The 23,420-nt window shown below is 46.2% G+C and overlaps 1 pseudogene; it reads left to right on the forward strand.

The window, feature by feature from the left end:
- Positions 1–23,420, forward strand: part of LOC132253130 (uncharacterized) — a 157,294-nt pseudogene that overhangs the window by 51,478 nt on the left and 82,396 nt on the right.

Raw genomic sequence — 23,420 nt, forward strand, 5'->3', positions numbered from 1 at the left:
GAGAATGCCCTTTGGTTTATGTAATGCTCCTGCAACTTTCCAAAGATGTATGCTAAGCATCTTCAGTGATATGGTGGAGCGCATCATGGAAGTCTTCATGGATGACATCACTGCTTATGGAAGTTCTTATGAGGAGTGTTTGTTGCATTTAGAAGCTGTTCTCCAAAGATGTATTGAGAAAGACCTAGTGCTAAATTGGGAGAAGTGCCATTTTATGGTACAACAAGGAATTGTCTTAGGACATATAATCTCCAAGAATGGCATTGAGGTAGATAAGGCAAAGGTGGAGCTAATTGTTAAGTTGCCACCTCCCACAAATGTTAAAGGAATTAGGCAATTCCTAGGACATGTCGGGTTCTATAGGAGGTTCATTAAGGATTTCTCAAAAATCTCAAAACCTCTTTGTGAACTCTTGGTAAAGGATGCCAAGTTTGTGTGGGATGAGAAATGTCAGAAGAGTTTTGAGGAATTGAAGCAATTCCTCACAACTGCACCAATAGTGAAAGCCCCAAATTGGAAATTACCTTTTGAGGTAATGTGTGATGCAAGTGATCTTGCTATGGGGGCTGTTTTGGGGCAAAGAGAAGATGGAAAGCCCTATGTGATTTATTATGCGAGCAAAACTTTGAACGAGGCTCAAAGGAACTACACAACTACTGAGAATGAGTTATTGGCGGTAGTTTTTGCCTTAGATAAGTTTCGTGCCTATTTGGTAGGGTCCTCTATAGTGGTGTTCACTGACCATTCCGCTTTGAAGTACTTGCTAACCAAGCAAGATGCCAAGGCAAGATTGATAAGATGGATCCTTCTGCTCCAAGAATTCAATCTCCAAATCCGGGATAAAAAGGGAGTAGAAAATGTGGTAGTTGACCACTTGTCAAGGCTTGTGATAGCACATGACTCACATGGTCTACCTATCAATGATGACTTCCCTGAGGAGTCTCTCATGTCAATGAGGTAGCTCCATGGTATTCTCACATTGCAAATTACTTGGTTACTGGAGAAGTTCCAAGTGAGTGGAGTGCCCAAGACAAGAGGCATTTCTTTGCTAAGATCCATGCCTATTATTGGGAAGAGCCTTTTCTCTTCAAATATTGTGCGGATCAAATCATAAGGAAATGTGTTCCTGAGCAAGAGCAATTAGGAATTCTATCCCATTGTCATGATAGTGCATGTGGAGGTCATTTTGCCTCCAAAAAAACAACTATGAAAGTGATCCAATCGGGTTTTTGGTGGCCCTCTCTTTTCAAGGATGCCCACTCTATGTGCAAGGGATGTGATCGGTGCCAAAGGCTTGGGAAGCTAACACGCCGAAATATGATGCCCTTGAACCCCATCTTGATAGTGGATGTCTTTGATGTTTGGGGGATACACTTCATGGGACCATTTCCAATGTCGTTTGGACACTCCTACATTTTGGTGGGAGTGGATTATGTCTCTAAGTGGGTAGAAGCAATCCCATGTAGGAGCAATGATCATAAGGTGGTTCTTAAATTCCTTAAGGAGAACATCTTTGCAAGATTTGGAGTGCCTAAGGCCATTATAAGTGATGGAGGAACCCACTTTTGCAATAAACCTTTTGAGACTCTTCTAGCCAAATATGGGGTTAAGCACAAGGTAGCTACACCTTATCACCCTCAAACAAGTGGCCAAGTTGAGTTAGCCAACCGGGAGATCAAGAATATATTGATGATGGTGGTGAATGTGAATAGGAAGGATTGGTCTATTAAGCTCCTAGATTCCTTATGGGCTTATAGGACCGCTTACAAGACCATTCTTGGAATGTCTCCTTATCGCCTTGTTTATGGCAAAGCGTGCCATCTTCCAGTGGAGGTTGAATATAAAGCATGGTGGGCAATCAAGAAGCTCAACATGGATTTGACAAGAGCTGGGTTGAAGAGATGTTTGGATTTGAATGAATTGGAGGAAATGAGGAATGATGCTTACCTCAATTCAAAAATTGCAAAAGAGAGGTTGAAGAAATGGCATGATCAGTTGGTAAATCAGAAGAATTTTGCCAAGGGACAAAGAGTCTTGCTTTATGACTCTAAGCTTCATCTTTTTCCGGGAAAATTGAAATCAAGGTGGACGGGTCCTTTCATAATTCATGATGTGCAACCAAATGGAGTAGTGGAACTACTCAACTTCAATAGCACTCGAACTTTCAAAGTGAATGGGCATCGTCTCAAGCCCTATATCGAATCATTTTCCCGAGACAAGGAGGAATTCATCCTCCTTGATCCACCTCTAACATGAAAAACACTCAGTTCATGGTTGAACTTAGTCTCTTCAAAGACTAAAAAGTTCATCCTCTTTTTGTTCCCTTTTGCATTAATTTTAGTTTAATCTAGTTTCTCTTGTGTTTTTTCATGTTTTGATTTTTATTTTTTGACTTTAATTTCATTCTAATGTGGTTTGAATTGGTTTTTTGTGTTAACATGTAGGTAGGAAAGCTTGAAGAATGAAGTCAAGGTGAAAACAAGGGAAAACGGGGAAGAAAAGCCAAGACACAGCAAAATTCGCACCACCCATTCCCCTTGTGTGAAATTTTCGCACAACACATCCCCTTGTGCGAATTCTCTTTTGTGACAAATTTTCAAAAGCATGCTCTCGGTCCCTTCCCAAAATCTCAATGCGAATTTCACAGGAATGCGAACCTTGTGCGAACCTTGTGTGAATTCATTTTTGTGACAAATTTTCAAAACCATGCTTTCTGTCTTGGAGAACCACAGGAATGCGAAATTTTCGCACTACCCATCACCATGTGCGAAATTCGCACTTCCTCTTTAAAAGCCATGTTCTCCTCTTCAATTCTAAGTTTCTTCTTCTTCAATTCTCTCAACACCTCTCTTCTGATCACCCCTTTCCATCCTTAAGCTCCTCTCCTTCATCATTCCCCATCCTCAACACCACCATGGCAGCTCATCCCCATAGCTTCACTCCATAGCCGCAGCCTCCACTATTCACAACAGTCCACACCTTCCATTTTCAGCTCTTTCTCCTCCTTCCACCATCAAAAACCCTTCAATTCTTCACTCAACACTCTAAATCCATCCCTAAACCAATCCCAACCTTGCTTTTACCAAACCAAAACCTCAAGCTAAGGATTCAAGCCATGGTTTCTTCATAAGAAACCCATTGCCGCCGGCTAGAGGAGCTTCCAAATTCTAAATTCTCTTCTTAAAAAGCTCCAATTTCCAAGCCTAGCCACCATGAAAAATCCCTTTCCTACCTCAGCCAGCATTTCCCACCCTCAAAAACCAAGAATTTTCACCATTTGAAGGAGCCACAATTTTGCATTTGGGCGGGTGAATAGTGTCTTGTGCGAAATTTTCGCACAACACCCCCCTTGTGCGAATTTTTGAGCTTCTCCATCCCTACCCTCCCCAATTCCAAGCCTCTGAGCCTCATTTCGTCGCTTCCTCATGCCTAAGACCCGAGGAGGATATGCCTTAGCTCCCTAGAGCAGTCAGAGAGCTGCCCCTGTCCGGGCCCCACTAGATGCACCTCTACATTACCTGATTCTGCCCCTCAGCGCAGATACCATACGAGAAGAGCATCTGCCACGCCTGTGGCCCCTACTCAGATTCCACCTAGGAGTCCTCCTACAAAGAAGGCCAAGACTTCAGAGCCAGGAGAGTCCTCCAGAGCACCTCGGGATTCATAGTCTCAGCCTCCTTCCACGAGGCGCCCTAGAGCCAGCTCGCCCATTGAGGGCAACTCCAATTGCCGATCGAGAGCATTTCATGTCGAGGCATATTTTGATCACTTTATTTTGCGACAGCAGCCTGAGTTGCGGGATTCATACCGCCTACTTGAGAGGTACCATCTTGTACCCTTTATGACTCCGCCCCAGTTCTTTTATCCTCGAGTAGCTTTAGACTTTTACTAGTCTATGACTACTCGTGACGTCCCGGTGCCAGCCTCGATACCTTTTACCATTAATGGAAGCCAGGGTATTTTGGGGGCTAGACAGATTGCCGAGGCTTTCCATATCCCTTACGCACCAGCAGATCCCACTGCATTTAGAGGTTGGGCCCCACTTTCTGAGTGGGACATGGTTCGTATCTTATCTCGAGGGACATCTTCCCAAAGGATCGTTATGAGGAGAGAGCTTCCCCTCGGGATGCTCCTAGTTGATGTGGTGCTTCGCGCCAATCTTTTTCCTCTTCAGCATAGAGTGCAGAGGCAGCAGCCATTCTAGAGGCATTATTCCGTATCTCTGAGGGCTACTACTTTGGCCCCCATCATTTGATTATGGCCGCTCTCCTCCATTTTGAGGAGAAGGTGCATACGCGGTGTTTTACGAGGGCAGACACCATTCTTTTACTTTTCCCTCGGCTGCTATGCCATGTTTTGGCGCATATGGGTTTTCCTGCAGACCCTCATTCTGAGCCCCGCCGCCATTGTCGAGAAGGCTTCTCTCTTGACCAATGGAATCAGGTATGGCTCCATCAGCATTCCCCAGAACTTCCCGAGCCAAGGGAAGTCCCTCCTGATCCATCCACTTCAGCTCCCTCGGAGCCTGTACCAGAGGCAGCATCGTCTGACGCTCTTGTAGACCCTCAATTTTGTCCCTCGACACTGGCATTTATCCTTCTGGTGTCACATCCACCCATCGTTCGCATATGACACCACTAGGGCCCCTTTTGGGCTTAGTCGGTGTCCGAGCCTCGTGTGGGTTTGTGTGTGGTCCATTGTGGTGCATATGTGGTTTATTTAGGAGGGTCACCATGGCCATTTTCCTAGTTGTTCACATCACGCTATAGGAAGGAAGTGGGGTCATCCCGATGTTTTAGCTTAGTTGGGGTTTATAGGGGCATGTTGAGGTTCGGAGCACTCGGGCTTGTTTTGATTTTATCTCCCTCATCCAAACTCGGAATCAAGAACCGTTTCTTTTTATGGATTCCTTATTCTTCCAGGAACATTCTATAAAATTTTCAAAATATTTTGCAACCGGTCGGCTGGTTGGCAGCCGGTTCAGCCGGTTCATTATGTCAGCCGGTGTAGAACACTGATTTTTGGTAATTGTTTTGATCATATCTCCCTCTTCCGAACTTGGAATCATGCACCGTTTTTTTAATGGATTCCTTACTCTACTAGGAACATTCTGTCAAATTTTCAGAATTTTTCTCCATCAGGTCGACCAGTTGGCATCCGGTTCGGCCGGTTCAGCCGGTTCATTGAGTCAGCTGAGGTAAAACACTAATTCTAGTAATTTTGAGGCCCAAATCCTACATGGCTCAGGCCCATAAGCTCCAGATTGGTTTTGGACAATGTTGTGGGTCCATTTTAGGCCTTGGTTTGGGTTCCTTGCAGCCCACCACGAATCCATATGGATTCTTGGTGGTGAAGCAAGCTGAAAAAAACTGAAGGGAATGAGCTGGCCTTGTAAGTCTAAGAGAAGTAATGAGGGGTGTGGTTCCCATGCTGATGAAGGGAATTTCGGTGCTGAAGGGGAAGGAACCCAGGAGGCTCAAATGCTAAGAGGGGTATGGGTATAAAAGGTAAAAGGATAGGAGAGCAAAGGACCTTGGACATTTTGGAGAGGGGAAATCCTACTGGTGAGAAGAACAAAAGGTCAGTAGCATCTCCTGAGTTGAGAGTGTGGGAGAAGCTTCAGCACTGTGGTTTTTTTGAAGAGGAGAGTGCTAGCCTCTCAGTTTTGGAAGTCATCATCGGCATGCACGGATCATATTTGGTGGAGATTCTGAGGTAAGCACGATGAATTTTCTTTACTTATAGTTTATCTTCCTCGTCTTCATATGCTTTTTTCTCCTTCCTCATCATCTTTTCTTCCCTTTGATATGAAGATTGTATTGCTTGGGTGTGGATAATAAAGGCCACACATGATTGTTGTTTTTTGCTTCCTTGATCACTTAAGAACCTTCTGACCAAATTAGGGATTTTTTACCAACCGGCTGAACCGGTTTGGAATCGGTTCAACCGGTTCAGCACCATAGCTGGCTGCCTCTATCAGCCATGAGGAACACCTGCCTTCCTTTGTCCGGTTCTCACTCATCCGAGCTCGGAATTGAGAACCGCTTCTTTTTTTGTCTTTCTTAATCACTTAGGAACTTTCTGACCAAATTAGGGATTTTTTACCAACCGGCTGAACTGGTTTGGAACCGGTTCAACCGGTTCGGCACCATAGCTGGCTGCCTCTTTCAGCCATAAGGAACACCTGCCTTTCTTTGTCTCGTTCTCACTCATCCGGGCTCATAATTGAGAATCGTTTCTTTTGTTTGCTTCCTTAATCACTTAGGAACACTCTGACTGAATTTGGGGTTTTTTATCAACCGGATGAACTGGTGTTCAATCTGTTCAGCACCATAGCTGGCTGCCTCTTTCAGCCATAAGGAACACCTGCCTTTCTTTGTCTGGTTCTCACTCATCCGGGCTCGGGATTGAGTGTCGTTTCTTTTGTTTGAATCCTCACTCATTTAGGAGTTTTCTAGAAAAATTTTGGAATTCTTCTCAATAGGTTGTACCAGTTGAGAACTAGTTAAACCTGTTCTGCTGGAGGACTTTAGGTAGCCCTCGATTTTAGCATTTTTCGAGCCCTTATCCATGGGGGCTCAAACCCATTTGCTATAGGGCACTTGTGAGCCATCTTGAAGGTTTAAGTCAGTGTTTGATTTCAGTTAGTATGGGCAATTTTGAAGTTATGGGTGGTGTGGTCTAGATGAGTCTAGTTCGATTTGTATGGCATTTGGGGAGTCCCTTACCTCATTTCAACCAGCTATCTTCCTTTTTGGCACAATCTTTGATGCTTGATTTTGAATACATGTTGCGTGACTGACTCACCTTCTGCTGCAGCGCTTGGCTAGGGACCACATGTACGCATCGTTGGCTTTGGTTGTTGAATTCATATGCTTGCATGGTGCTTAATCTTGAATGTTTGTTATGTGTTTGCTTGTGTTTGGCTGACCTTTTATGCAGCGCGTGGCTAGGGACCACAGGTAAGCACCCATTGTTTTGTTTGGTTGAATTCATATGCATGCCAAATACCAATTAGGATTGTGTGATCCATGACATCTATTTAGCCTAGGGTTTCATTTGACCTTTGACCCATATGCTCCCACATACCCAATTCATTAGTAGAGACCGAGTTTCGGGCCTAGAGGGGTGCTACCTCGCATGAGGTACCTTCCCAATGGGTAACGTGATCCCCGAACCCAGAATCTAGTTTTCGTAGACCGTTTTTTCTATACTGGGGTCACTAGGGGTTTTTGTTCTTACTTAATTTTCCCCATTTTAAAAACAAAAATAAAAAGTAAGTGGCGACTCCAAACAACACCGGTCCTCACCGGGGGCGGGTTTTTCAAAACTGGAAAACACCAACTTTTTTTCATTTTCTTTCTTTTCCTTTAAAAGCGAGTCGCGTCGGTCCGGTGGATCAGGTGAGGGTCCACAAATTGGCGACTCCACTGGGGATCGAACCCAGAATCTCTGGTTTCATAAGAGGATCAAGCTTGAACTTGAGTTGGGTATATCGGAGCACATGGTTCTTTGATCAGTGGACTCTTAGGCTACATAGATGACTGATGATCACATACTTGGTTGGTATTTGGCTTACACCTGTGATGTGTTGTTGCTTGTGTGTTCACCTGTTGGATTCTAGCATGCTTGCTCATTGTTGATTGGTATTTAGCTATGACATTTGGGATTAGACTTAGATGATTAGATTGTGTGTAGATGTGTGGTAGGCTATCTCTTTGTGCATTACTATTTGCTGTATGACTGTTCCTTCCCTTGCATGACTGCTTGCTGCTTGTGTTTGTGGGGCACGTGTGTATCCCCTTACTTCCGAATCACTAGTCTTGGTCAACTATTCCTCATGGATTGTTTGTGTTTCTTGGGAGTCATTCCCAATTTTTCGCCTTCGACCAAGCTAGGGGTTTGGAATAGGGTCTAGCATAAGGGCTATATCGATGCTTGGGAGCACTATGGAAAAGATGGATATCTGAGCAATGAAGACCTGTATAGCCCTGAGCTGGATTTCATGGATACATGCGTGGCCAGCATGTCACTTTGATTGTTGATTGATTGTTAGTTAGGACCTTAGGTTGCGTATCCCTGTGGGTACAATCATCTAGTCTTTTAGGACTTGTCTTTTCTCTTTTTTTTTACTTTTGAGCCACATTACCCCTGAGGTATCACCATGTCAGAATCCCGTTCCTGCCTGTGGAACCGTATATCAGTTTAGCTATTGACATCACATGTCAGTTCATTCTCTCGGAAGATTTTAGTTATACGTTCCTAGTTTGATTTTAGGATTGATAGTCACGGGGACTGACGTACCCCTTTCCTTTTGTAGGATTATTGATTGAGATCGACCTGGGTTTCCGAGCTTGGATCCGGATTGGAGATAGACTGGTTAGAGGATCAGATTCACCCAGCCAGTTAGAGCAGATATCAGATCATAGAGATATGGACCCTCAGTACGCTACCGTTGACCAGTTGGCTGAGATTACCGATACCATGGCATCACTTAGGGACGCTATCTTAGGACTGGGTCAGAGGATTGATGGGCACCAGGCCCAGCCATTGCCGATTCCAGGGAGCACCCTGCATGACTTTACCACACCACCACCACCACCACCACCATCTGGGCCATCTGGACCTACTATACAGCAGGACTACATAGTTCCACCACCACCACCACCACCGGTTCAGTCAGCTCCCCAAGCTGGAGCATTTGTGTTGCATGGTCAGACTGAGACTACGCCACATTCTGTTGTGGCACCGGCACAGATTGTTGATGATACCCAGGCTCGTATTGATAAGATTGAGTAGAGGATGAGATCACTACATGTTTCTGATAGGATTATGGGTTGGGATGGATATGATGATATGCCAGTAGCAGCTTTGCCTGTTGAGTTCCGCATGCCGGACATTGAGAGATACACGGGGATAGGGTGCCCCCGTATTCACTTGCAGTTATATAGCACTGTTATGCGTGGGCATAGACTAGATGAGGCCCAAATGATTATGTTATTCCCTCTGCCATTGAGTGGTTCTGCTCAGCGTTGGTTTGCCTCATTGGACCCTTCGAGACGTAGGACATGGGCTGATTTGGGACAGGAGTTTATTAGACAGTATTATTTCAATACTATAGTGGATGTATCCCGGAGGGAGTTAGAGGCCCTTAGGCAGGGGTCGGATGAGACAGTCACTTCATTCATCTCCCATTGGAGGGAGAAGATAGCACAGATTATTGATAGACCTTCAGAGCGCGATCAGATCAGTATGATTATGCGCAGCCTTCAGCCCCGCTTTGCTAGGCATCTCATGGGCTTCTCTCAGACAGACTTTGGCTCCTTAGTGCAGGCCCTCTATGGCATTGAGGAGGGCATATCTAGAGGTTTATGGGCAGATTCTTCTCCTTCAGACTCAAAGGGGAAGAAGTCGGGATCAGGCCCCAGGCCCTCAGATGTTGGTACTATTGGCATGACAGGACACCAGTCTTCACGTCGTCCTCCGTTTCAGAGTCAGTTTTTAGGCACTCCTTATCAGATGATACAGCATGATCAGTACAGACCAGTTGCTCCCATCAGGCCAGTAGGGCCTACTTATCTACATCCGCCACCACAGCCGGTATATGCTACACAGGCACCCCAGAGGCCACCTATGCAGTTCCATCATCAGTATAGAGCACCGCCTCCACCGAGGCCAGTTAGACAGTTCACACAGCTTGGGATGCCACTGAGCCGAGCTTTTCAGAGATTGGTTGAGGGGGGACTGATTGCCCCACTACCGCCTATACCACCACTACAGCCTACCCCCCCAGGATTCAGGACAGATCTTCACTGTGCCTACCATCAGAGAGCAGACCATGATACAGACAGTTGTTCAGCACTGAGACATGCCATTCAGGATTTGATTGATCAGGGCTTGGTTGATTTGGGGCGTCCGGGTGTAGCCACTAACCCGCTACCTACTCATGACACTAGAGCAGTACCTCCACCCCCGGGAGGGGTACATTTGATTGAGTTTGCAGGGGATGAGATATTTATGATGGGTTGGGATGGAGAGGCTCCTCAGCCGATCAGTTTATATGAGGAGTCAGATTTTGTTGGATATATACCTAGACAGCAAATCCCCAGGCCATTCAGTTTGACCCCGGACAGGATTTATGGGCCGCCTCCAGTATCACCAGTATACTTACAGCATGTGCCACCTATGAAACCCTTCATTCTGTTCCTAGAGGAATATAGGCCCCCTCATAGAGATGTTCAGATAGTTACACGGAGTGGAAGGGTGGCACAACCTCCACCCGTTGACAGTCCATTTGCTGGTATAGCTGCTAGAGAGGAGGTTCAGAGAGAGGATGATGAGATATTACGACAGCTGCGCACTACTCAGGCTCGCATATCCATTTGGAGCCTTTTGGGCTCATCTAGTACACACAGAGATGCATTAGTCAGAGCCCTTGGCCAGATTAGGGTTGACACTGCTACTACCCCAGAGGGGCTTATTCACATGTTGACAGCTGATAGAGCTACATGTATAGTGTTTTCTGATGACGACTTGCCACCAGAGGGATCAAATCATGTTCGACCCTTATTCATTGATGTTGCTTGTTTAGGCCGTCGGGTGCCGTTTGTTCTATTGGACAACGGCTCTGCCCTGAACGTCTGTCCATTGGTTACTGCCATTGCGCTTGGGTTTTCACCAGATGATTTTGGGCCTTCTACACAGACTGTTAGAGCTTATGATGGGACTCAGAGGACAGTTATGGGTACACTCAGTACACATGTCATGATTGGGCCAGTTAGTTACTCCATAGTATTTCAGGTTTTAAGGATTCAGTCATCCTTTAACCTGCTTCTTGGCCGCCCGTGGATTCATGAGGCCGGTGCTATACCATCTTCCCTTCATCAGAAGGTGAAGTTCATACACGAGGGGCGCATTATCACGATACAGTCTGATAGAGATATTATCACTTCGTCTGAGCCAGTATTACATATCAGTCACAGTGAGGATGACTTACATTTGACCGGGTTTACGTTCGATGAGGTCCAGGTTGTCAGCTTAGAGGATGGCAACAGAGATACGGTACCTATGTCATTTGACCAGCACAGCAACACTTTGGTGCTCAGCATGATGAGAGGCATGTCTTATTTGCCTGGTATGGGATTGGGTCGCCGCCAGCAGGGGCCCCATGAGTTTACTTTCACAGTTGATCACGACATACCCTACGGATTAGGTTACATACCCACAGAGGCTGATGAGTGTTATATGTCACAACTGCGCAGGGATAGGGTGAGGGCTCGCATGTCTGACATTCCATTTGATTATCCCCTCTGCCCATACACCTTCCAGTTGGCCGACTACTTCATTAGGGGTTCAGAGCATACACCTCGCATAGAGGGGACTGTTCACATTCCAGAGACAGTTGGGATTCAGGACATCCAGCAGGCCTTGGGTCAGATTCATTTGGACACCGAGACTACTGAGGCACCTGGTGCCATGATAGTCACGCCCTCATCACCGGACCGAGCTAGTACGTTCTCTATGTGTTTCCCCGATGAGGTCCCTGACTATGACCTACCTATGGATTTGGGATATGGCACTGACGAGATGGACATGATCGGCATAGGTCGTATCTTCGATGCAGCGCCACACGGGCCCCATACTGTTTTCGACATGTTCGGAGTTTTTGTACTCAAGACTGATGAGGATGACTCTATTCCTGATGCCTACACTGATGATATGGATTTTATAGGCATTGGTCGTATCCTTGATGCAGCCCCACACGGGCCCCTTTATGTTTTTGACATATCTGGAGTTTCCGTACTTGATGATGAGTCAGTCCTTGATGTCGTTACTTCTGATTTTGCTTCTGTTGAGGGAGCGTCCGACTCTGTGGACCCACCTCTTTCTTTTGACACTATGTCCGGGTTTGTCACCCGCTTTGATGATATTTCTGATGGTAATAATGATATGAGTATTTTCGAGTACTTGAATGTGTCACAACATTTTCCTTTGATTGCACCACCAGCACCCACGACACATATATATGATGTTGATGATGTGGGAGATACAGATGACCCACTGGGTGGTCAGTCAGAGTGTGATTCTGATACAGAGGATAGGAAAGTCACACCCATTTCTAGTAGCACAGAGTTGATAGATTTTGGGGCACCAGATCAGCCCAGGGAGATTAGGATTGGCTCTTCTCTATCTCCTAATGAGAGGAGTAGATTGATTGACCTACTTAGGTCATACTTGGATGTATTTGCATGGTCATATGAGGACATGTCGGGCCTTGACCCCACCATAGTGCAGCATCACCTGCCCATTTTACCACATGCTAGGCCCGTTAAGCAGAAATTGAGGAGACTACACCCTCGATGGAGTTTGCAGGTTAAGGAAGAAATTCAGAAGCAACTCATTGTTGGCTTCTTGTTAGTGGTTGAGTATCCTGAGTGGCTGGCTAATGTCGTCCCTGTTCCCAAAAAGGACGGCAAGGTTAGAGTTTGTGTTGACTTTCGAGATCTGAATAAGGCCAGCCCTAAGGATGATTTTCCCCTTCCACACATTGATATGTTAGTTGATAGCACTGCGGGGCATCCGATGTTATCCTTCATGGATGGTTTTTCTGGGTATAATCAGATTTTGATGGCTCCAGAGGATATGGTGAAGACTTCTTTCATTACTGAGTGGGGTACTTACTGCTACCGAGTTATGCCATTTGGGTTGAAGAATGCAGGAGCCACTTATCAGAGAGCTACTACTACTCTGTTCCATGATATGATGCATAGAGATGTCGAGGTCTATGTGGATGACATGATAGTAAAGTCCCGAGACAGGGCAGATCACTTAGCAGCCTTACAAAGGTTTTTTGAGAGGATCAGACAGTTCAGGCTGAGATTGAATCCCAAGAAGTGCACCTTTGGGGTGACTTCTGAAAAATTGCTGGGACACATTGTTAGTGAGCGAGGTATAGAAGTTGATCCAGAGAAAATCAGAGCCATACTTGACATGCCTACCCCGAGGACTGAGAAAGAGATAAGGGGATTCCTAGGTAGATTGCAGTACATCAGTCGTTTCATTGCTAGACTGACAGACATTTGTGAGCCTATCTTCCGTCTTCTGAAGAAGAATCAGCCTACAGTTTGGAATGATGATTGTCAGCACGCTTTTGAGAGGATTAAGGAGTGTCTCCTTTCTCCTCCGGTTTTAGTGCCTCCCACACCGGGGCGTCCTTTGCTTCTGTACCTATCAGTTTCAAACATGGCCTTAGGATGCATGTTAGCTCAGCTTGATGATTTGGGGAAGGAGCGAGCCATCTATTATTTGAGTAAAAGGATGCTTGAGTATGAGTGCAAGTACATTATGATTGAGCGCCTTTGCTTAGCAGTGGTTTGGGCCACTAGGAGACTTAGACATTACATGACAGAGTATTCTGTGCTCTTGGTCTCACAATTGGACCCGTTGAGGTATCTATTTGACAGGCCTGTTCTGACCGGTAGGCTCATGAGATGGCTGGTATTGTTGACAGAGTTTGATATTCATTATGTCACGCAGAAGTCAGTAAAGGGAAGCATTGTTGCAGATCATCTAGCCTCTTTGCCGATATCCGATGACCGATCAATTGATGATGATTTCCCTGATGAGCAGATAGTTTCAATGACTAGTATTACGGGGTGGCGGTTGTACTTTGATGGTGCCGCCAATCAGTCGGGGTTTGGCATTGGTATCTTATTGATATCACCACAGGGTGATCATATCCCCAGATCAGTCCGGTTAGCATTTTCTGATCATCACCGGTTGACGAATAATATTGTAGAGTATGAGGCTTGCATTACAGGTTTGGAGACTGCACTTGATCTTGGCATTAGACAGTTGGAGATCCACGGGGATTCCAACTTGGTTATAAAGCAGACTCAGGGTATCTGGAGGACACGGGATGAGAAGCTGAAACCCTACCATGCTTACTTGGACCTGTTGATTGATAGATTCGATGTGTTAAGGTATATACATTTGCCCAGGGTGGAGAATCTGTTTGCCGATGCATTAGCCACCTTGGCTTCTCTGATTGTGATCCCTGCGGGGGTGAATGTTAGGCCATTGTTGATTGAGACTAGGTCTGCACCAGCTTACTGTTGTCTGATTGGAGAGATAGAGAATCAGATTGAGCTGCCATGGTATCATGATATTTATCAGTTTCTGTCATGCGGCGCTTACCCAGAGTCAGCCTCGGCCAAGGATAGGAGAGCATTGAGACAGTTGGCCACCAGATTTGTTGTTTGCGGGGATGCGCTGTATAGGAGATCACCTGATGGCTTGTTATTATTATGTTTAGACCGTGCATCTGCAGATCGAGTGATGAGAGAGGTTCATGCAGGGGTCTGTGGCCCACACATGGGAGGTCATATGCTAGCACGTAAGATCATGAGGACTGGCTACTTTTGGTTGACCATGGAGACAGATTGTTGCCAGTTTGTACAGAGATGTCAGGAGTGTCAGATGCATGGAGACTTGATACACGTGCCACCTTCTGAGTTGCATGCACTTGCATCCCCTTGGCCATTTTCAGTATGGGGTATTGATATTATTGGGAAGATCTCGCCCAAGTCTTCCAGTGGGCATGAGTACATTTTGGTTGCCATTGACTATTTCACCAAGTGGGTGGAAGCTGCTTCTTATGCTAGGTTGACAGCGGCCAGAGTGGCCAAGTTCATCAGATCGCATATTATCTGCCGATACGGGGTCCCTCATGAGCTGATCTCAGACAGAGGGGTGCATTTCAAGGGCGAGATGGACACGTTGATTCAAGAGTATGGCATTCAGCATCACAGATCGTCTGCATACAGGCCGCAGACTAATGGAGCAGTTGAGGCCGCAAATAAGAATATCAAGAGGATTTTGAGAAAGATGGTCGAGACTTCTTGGGATTGGTCAGAGAAGCTCCCTTTCGCATTGTGGGCTTATCGTACATCTTTTCGTACCTCTATTGGAGCTACCCCGTATTCTTTGGTGTATGGTATGGAGGCAGTGCTACTTGTTGAGATTGAGATGGGATCTTTGAGAGTAGCACTAGAGCAGCATATATCCGAGGCCGAGTGGGCCCAGTCTCGTTATGATCAACTTAACCTGTTGGATGAGAAGAGATTAAGGGCGGCAGATCATGTTCAGGCCTATCAAAGGAAGATGACCCGTGCATTCAGAAAGAGGGTCAGGTCTAGGAAATTCCAGAGAGGTGACCTAGTCTTGAAAGTCCTCAGGGGATTGATCATCGACCCTAGAGGCAAGTTTAGACCGAGTTGGAGTGGGCCTTATGTCATCCGAGACCTGACTCGAGAGGGAGCTGCCTGGTTGACAGACCTAGACGGAAATCAGTTCACAGAGCCAGTTAATATGGATCAGCTGAAGAAGTTTTATGCGTGAGATCATGGTCAGAGGATGGGTGGCCATCACTTCGAGTAGCCATATTCCCTATTGCACACCCATACATTGATATATACTATTGCTAGCCCTTTGAGCCTCACGTGGTTTATTATGGCCTTTTCTTTCATTCAGCCTTGCATACCTTTTCTAACCTGGGTTGGGGGCCTACCCTTGTGCGCTTTGTATTTATTGATTGGATCTATGAGCATTGTGGGCATGGTGTCATTCTTTGTTTGTTCTTTCTTGCATCATTGCCTTTTTCTTTTCGTCTCCATTTTGCATCTTCACACCGTCTACCTGTTAGTCCAGTTTCTATCATCTCTATTCACTTCGCTTCTGTTTTCCCTTCTGTGATGATGATGCGCTCTCGTCCCAAAGCTACCAGTCAGGTTTGTCACACCCTTCGTTCCGCCTGTAGGCTTTGATCCAAGATTCTTAGGTTGAAGGGGTCGGTCAAAATTGGAGGTTTGGGGTTCTTTTTGTTGGATTGTGATAGTATGGAATTCGGCCCAAAAAAATAAATAAATAAATAAATAAATAAATAAATAAAGGAAAAAAAATAAAATTAAAAAAAAAAAAAGGAAAAATTGTGCTTGTTTGGTGTTCGTTGATATACTTGGGATCATCAGAGGTGGTTTTGGGTTTGAGAGGTTTCTTTTTCCTTTAAGAGTCGGATGAGAGCATTGTACAATCCTTCTCACCATGGATCTGGGCGACACATTGGGAGTGAGGTTTGGGTTTCCTTGGCACTAGGCCCTTGGATCATTGCCTACATCACCATTCCCATCAATAGTGACTTGCTTTGATTTGGCGTTCTTAGGATGAGTTGTTCGTCGTTGTCACATATTGCTATATTTGTATCCCAGTTGGTTTCTCCATTTTCTTCTACACCCATTCATCATTCATCTTGTCCCTTTTCGTCTGCTTCTATCCTCGTCGATCGTCGTTTCACTTCATGAACGATGAGTTCTTTGGTGCGTATCACCTATTGTTTGTTTTTTATTTGGATGCAGGGTTGAGTCACCTTGCTCACATGGTTCTGCGATATTTGACATTGCGCACACAGGGGTTTGGCATTATCTATTGGGAGATTTGGGCCTTTGTTCCCCATCGTTTCATTCACCTTTTACCCCTGGCCTACATTACGGTCCGAGTCGTAAGACCACCCTGAGGCCATGAGATCTCGTGTTTGCTTCGATGCGGTTCATTCGGACAGGCTTCGTCTACTGATTGAGTATGGGATGTTGACAGGTCTCCATTACTTCGGGAGATATCGAGGGTCACATATTGTCTTTCCATTTAGTTTACTTGCCTCAGGTCCATGATCAGAGATAGATGATATAGAGAGTTGGGACCGTTGAGGGCACCTTTGCCTGATGTTTTGACACGTTTATACTAGGGCATGCTCCCATCCTTGCATGCTGGCTTTGGCTCTTTATACATGTACGCAGGCATTCCGTTTCGCCTAGTAATGTTATGGACATCAAAGTTTGAATAAGCCCCGTATTCAGCTCAGTTTCTTCATATAGCAGAGTGCTTCTAGGGTCTGACCCGAGATCAGATTCACGGTATTCATTGACCCAGCAGGAGTGCATACCCCATTCATTGTGTTGTTCGTTAGTTCAAATGAGTGGGTCTTCAGTGATGTATTCCAGAGTTTTCATTAAGATATCTGAGTTTCAGATGTACACACTGGGGCATATCCCCTATCAGTTTTTGTGGATATTGGCTGTTGTGGATTAGAGCGGAGGGTTTTTTTCCTTAGAAATGGATGATTGTGATATTTTCAGCTTTCTGGCTTTAACCATATGTGCGGTTATGGGATTCTGACATGATATTGATATCTTAGACTGGGGCATAACTCCTTTTCACCCTTGGTCACATTTGTGAGTTTGTCCTATAGGGGCATACCCCATTCTTTCCATTTGTTAGTGGTGATTGTGATTTCTCACTTGTCATTTATCGGCATTTTCTGGTGTTACACCGGGGCATACCCCTTTCTTTTGTCATGATGAAGGTGTTTGATTTCTGGCTTCTTCCAGTCATTTGTTGGCAATCCCTGGACGTCATACTGGGGCATACCCCTTTGTTATCATGGTTAGTATATCAGCGGTTGCATCTTAAGTCCCCCTATTTTGCTCTGAGTTTTGTTTTAAGGCATCCTCTATCTGTTTAGGTGTTTTGAGCCTTAGTAATGGCATCCCTACCCCATTTTAGTTCGGTGGTTCCTCGGCATCGTGCTCGAGTTCGATCGCCCGAATTCCACCATTTTCCGGTACTCGCCCGGACCCTTCTCCGGTACTCGCCCGGACCCTTTTCCGGTACTCGCCCGGACCCTTCTCCGGTACTCACCCGGATTTTACCCATTTTCGGTACTCGCCCGAACCCTTCTCCGGTACTCGCCCGGACCCTACTCCGGTACTCGCCTGGATTTTACCCGTTTTCGGTACTTGCCCGGAACCTTCTCCGGTACTCGCCCGGACCCTTCTCCGGTACTCGCCCGGATTTTACCCGTTTTTGATACTTGCCCGGAACCTTTTCCGGTACTCGCCCGGACCCTTCTCCGGTACTCGCCCGGAGCTTTTTCGGTACTTGCCCGAAGCCTTCTCCGGTACTCGCCCGGAGCTTTTTCGGTACTTGCCCGAACCCTTCTCCGGTACTTGCCCGGAACCTTCTCTGGTACTCGCCCGGACCCTTTTCCGGTACTCACCCGAATTTTACCCGTTTTCGGTACTCGCCCGAATTCCACCATTTTTCGGTACTCGCCCGGATTCCACTGTTTTTCAGTACTTGCCCGAACCCTTCTCCGGTACTTGCCCGGATCAAATCCCTAATCTTTCCCGGCATCGTGATCGGGTCTCCTTTTCTCTTTCTCCGGCATCGTGCCTAGATCCCATAGTCCATTCGGTCAGCATGACTTATTTCCCTTAGCCTTCTTTATTGTTGGGTGGGGACAAAATTGTTGGTCATTTGGGTTCTTCACTAGAGTTCATTTCACTCTTGCGTTACATGCACTTCGCACTCACGATTCACTCGTTCATTCACTCTACTGAAGAGGGGCATATTTGTAGACCCTCAATTTTGTCCCTCGACACTGGCATTTATCCTTCTGGTGTCACATCCACCCATCGTTCGCATATGACACCACTAGGGCCCCTTTTGGGCTTAGTCGGTGTCCGAGCCTCGTGTGGGTTTGTGTGTGGTCCATTGTGGTGCATATGTGGTTCATTTAGGAGGGTCACCATGGCCATTTTCCTAGTCGTTCACATCACGTTATAAGAAGGAAGTGGGGTCATCCCGATGTTTTAGCTTAGTTGGGGTTTATAGGGGCATGTTGAGGTTCGGAGCACTCGGGCTTGTTTTGATAGTATCTCCCTCATCCAAACTCGGAATCAAGAACCGTTTCTTTTATGGATTCCTTATTCTTCCAGGAACATTCTGTAAAATTTTCAAAATTTTTTGCACCCGGTCGGCTGGTTGGAAGCCGGTTCAGCCGGTTCAGCCGGTTCATTAGGTCAGCCGGTGTAGAACACTGATTTTTGGTAATTGTTTTGATCATATCTCCCTCTTCCGAACTTGGAATCATGCACCGTTTTTTTTAATGGATTCCTTACTCTACTAGGAACATTCTGTCAAATTGTCAGAATTTTTCTCCATCGGGTCGACCAGTTGGCATCCGGTTCGGCCGGTTCAGCCGGTTCATTGAGTCAGCTGAGGTAAAACACTAATTCTAGTAATTTTGAGGCCCAAATCCTACATGGCTCAGGCCCATAAGCTCCAGATTGGTTTTGGGCAATGTTTTGGGTCCATTTTAGGCCTTGGTTTGGGTTCCTTGCAGCCCACCACGAATCCATATGGATTCTTGGTGGTGAAGCAAACTGAAAAAAACTGAAGGGAATGAGCTGGCCTTGTAAGTCTAAGAGAAGTAATGAGGGGTGTGGTTCCCATGCTGATGAAGGGAATTTCGGTGCTGAAGGGGAAGGAACCCAGGAGGCTCAAATGCTAAGAGGGGTATGGGTATAAAAGGTAAAAGGATAGGAGAGCAAAGGACCTTGGACATTTTGGAGAGGGGAAATCCTGCTGGTGAGAAGAACAAAAGGTCAGTAGCATCTCCTGAGTTGAGAGTGTGGGAGAAGCTTCAGCACTGTAGTTTTTTTGAAGAGGAGAGTGCTAGCCTCTCAGTTTTGGAAGTCATCATCGGCATGCACGGATCATATTTGGTGGAGATTCTGAGGTAAGCACGATGAATTTTCTTTACTTATAGTTTATCTTCCTCGTCTTCATATGCTTTTTTCTCCTTCCTCATCATCTTTTCTTCTCTTTGATATGAAGATTGTATTGCTTGGGTGTGGATAATAAAGGTCACACATGATTGTTGTTTTTTGCTTCCTTGATCACATAGGAACCTTCTGACCGAATTAGGGATTTTTTACCAACCGGCTGAACCGGTTTGGAACCGGTTCAACCGGTTCAGCACCATAGCTGGCTGCCTCTGTCAGCCATGAGGAACACCTGCCTTCCTTTGTCCGGTTCTCACTCATCCGAGCTCGGAATTGAGAACCGCTTCTTTTTTTGTCTTTCTTAATCAATTAGGAACTTTATGACCAAATTAGGGATTTTTTACCAACCGGCTGGACCAGTTTAGAACCGGTTCAACCGGTTCAGCACCATAACTGGCCGCCTCTGTCAGCCATGAGGAACACCTGCCTTCCTTTGTCCGGTTCTCACTCATCCGAGCTCGGAATTGAGAACCGCTTCTTTTTTTGTCTTGATTAATCACTTAGGAACTTTCTGACCAAATTAGGGATTTTTTACCAACCGGCTGAACCGGTTTGGAACCGGTTCAACCGGTTCAGCACCATAGCTGGCTGCCTCTGTCAGCCATGAGGACCACCTGCCTTCCTTTGTCCGGTTCTCACTCATCCGAGCTCGGAATTGAGAACTGCTTCTTTTCTTGTCTTCCTTAATCACTTAGGAACTTTATCACCAAATTAGGGATTTTTTGCCAACCGTTTGAACCGGTTTGGAACCGGTTCAACCAGTTCAGCACCATAGCTGGCTGCCTCTGTCAGCCATGAGGAACACCAGCCTTCCTTTGTCCGGTTCTCACTCATCCGAGCTCGGAATTGAGAACTGATTCTTTTTTTGTCTTCCTTAATCACATAGGAACTTTCTCAGCAAATTAGGGATTTTTTACCAACCGGCTGAACCGGTTTGAAACCGGTTCAACCGGTTCAGCACCATAGCTGGCTGCCTCTGTCAGCCATGAGGAACACCTGCCTTCCTTTGTCCGGTTCTCACTCATCCGAGCTCGGAATTGAGAACTGCTTCTTTTTTTGTCTTCATTAATCACTTAGGAACTTTCTCAGCAAATTAGGGATTTTTTACCAACCGGATGAACCGGTTTGAAACCGGTTCAACCGGTTCAGCACCATAGCTGGCTGCCTCTGTCAGCCATGAGGAACACCTGCCTTCCTTTGTCCGGTTCTCACTCATCCGAGCTCGGAATTGAGAACCGCTTCTTTTGTTGTCTTGCTTAATCACTTAGGAACTTTATTACCAAATTAGGGATTTTTTACCAACCGGCTGGATCGGTTTAGAACTGGTTCAACCGGTTCAGCACCATAACTGGCTGCCTCTGTCAGCCATGAGGAACACCTGCCTTCCTTTGTCCGGTTCTCACTCATCCGAGCTCGGAATCGAGAACCGCTTCTTTTTTTGTCTTGATTAATCACTTAGGAACTTTCTGACCAAATTAGGGATTTTTTACCAACCGGCTGAACCGGTTTGGAACCGGTTCAACCGGTTCAGCACCATAGCTTGCTGCCTCTGTCAGCCATGAGGAACACCTGCCTTCCTTTGTCCGGTTCCCACTCATCCGAGCTCGGAATTGAGAACCGCTTCTTTTGTTGTCTTCCTTAATCACTTAGGAACTTTCTCACCAAATTAGGGATTTTTTACCAACCGTTTGAACCGGTTTGGAACCGGTTCAACCGGTTCAGCACCATAGCTGGCTGCCTCTGTCAGCCATGAGGAACACCTGCCTTCCTTTGTCCGGTTCTCACTCATCCGAGCTCGGAATTGAGAACCGCTTCTTTTGTTGTCTTTATTAATCACTTAGGAACTCTATGACCAAATTAGGGATTTTTTACCAACCGGATGGACCGGTTTAGAACCGGTTCAACCGGTTCAGCACCATAACTGGCTGCCTCTGTCAGCCATGAGGAACACCTGCCTTCCATTGTCCGGTTCTCACTCATCCGAGCTCGGAATCGAGAACCGCTTCTTTTTTTGTCTTGATTAATCACTTAGGAACTTTCTGACCAAATTAGGGATTTTTTACCAACCGGTTGAACCGGTTTGGAACCGGTTCAACCGGTTCAGCACCATAGCTGGCTGCCTCTGTCAGCCATGAGGAACACCTGCCTTCCTTTGTCCGGTTCTCACTCATCCGAGCTCGGAATTGAGAACCGCTTCTTTTGTTGTCTTCCTTAATCACTTAGGAACTTTCTCACCAAATTAGGGATTTTTTACAAACCGGCTGAACCGGTTTGGAACCGGTTGAACCGGTTCAGCACCATAGCTGGCTGCCTCTGTCAGCCATGAGGAACACCTGCCTTCCTTTGTCCGGTTCTCACTCATCGGAGCTCGGAATTGAGAACCGCTTCTTTTGTTATCTTCCTTAATCACTTAGGAACTTTATGACCAAATTAGGGATTTTTTACCAACCGGCTGGACTGGTTTAGAACCGGTTCAGCACCATAACTGGCTGCCTCTGTCAGCCATGAGGAACACCTGCCTTCCTTTGTCCGGTTCTCACTCATCCGAGCTCGGAATTGAGAACCGCTTCTTTTTTTGTCTTCCTTAATCACTTAGGAACTTTCTGAACAAATTAGGGATTATTTACCAACCGGATGAACCGGTTTGGAACCGGTTCAACCGGTTCAGCACCATAGCTGGCTGCCTCTGTCAGCCATGAGGAACACCTGCCTTCCTTTGTCCGGTTCTCACTCATCCGAGCTCGGAATTGAGAACCGCTTCTTTTGTTGTCTTCCTTAATCACTTAGGAACTTTCTCACCAAATTAGGGATTTTTTACCAACCGGCTGAACCGGTTTGGAACCGGTTCAACCGGTTCAGCACCATAGCTGGCTGCCTCTGTCAGCCATGAGGAACATCTGCCTTCCTTTGTCCGGTTCTCACTCATCCGAGCTCGGAATTTAGAACCGCTTCTTTTTTTGTCTTCCTTAATCACTTAGGAACTTTCTGAACAAATGAGGGATTTTTTACCAACCGGATGAACCGGTTTGGAGCCGGTTCAACCGGTTCAGCACCATAGCTGGCTGCCTCTGTCAGCCATGAGGAACACCTGCCTTCCTTTGTCCGGTTCTCACTCATCCGAGCTCGGAATTGAGAACCGCTTCTTTTGTTGTCTTTATTAATCACTTAGGAACTCTATGACCAAATTAGGGATTTTTTACCAACCGGATGGACCGGTTTAGAACCGGTTCAACCGGTTCAGCACCATAACTGGCTGCCTCTGTCAGCCATGAGGAACACCTGCCTTCCATTGTCCGGTTCTCACTCATCCGAGCTCGGAATCGAGAACCGCTTCTTTTTTTGTCTTGATTAATCACTTAGGAACTTTCTGACCAAATTAGGGATTTTTTACCAACCGGTTGAACCGGTTTGGAACCGGTTCAACCGGTTCAGCACCATAGCTGGCTGCCTCTGTCAGCCATGAGGAACACCTGCCTTCCTTTGTCCGGTTCTCACTCATCCGAGCTCGGAATTGAGAACCGCTTCTTTTGTTGTCTTCCTTAATCACTTAGAAACTTTCTCACCAAATTAGGGATTTTTTACCAACCGGCTGAACCGGTTTGGAACCGGTTCAACCGGTTCAGCACCATAGCTGGCTGCCTCTGTCAGCCATGAGGAACACCTGCCTTCCTTTGTCCGGTTCCCACTCATCCGAGCTCGGAATTGAGAAACGCTTCTTTTTTTGTCTTCCTTAATCACTTA

Source organism: Vitis vinifera, chromosome 18 (genome assembly GCF_030704535.1).
Source record: "Vitis vinifera cultivar Pinot Noir 40024 chromosome 18, ASM3070453v1".
Lineage (NCBI taxonomy): Eukaryota > Viridiplantae > Streptophyta > Magnoliopsida > Vitales > Vitaceae > Vitis > Vitis vinifera.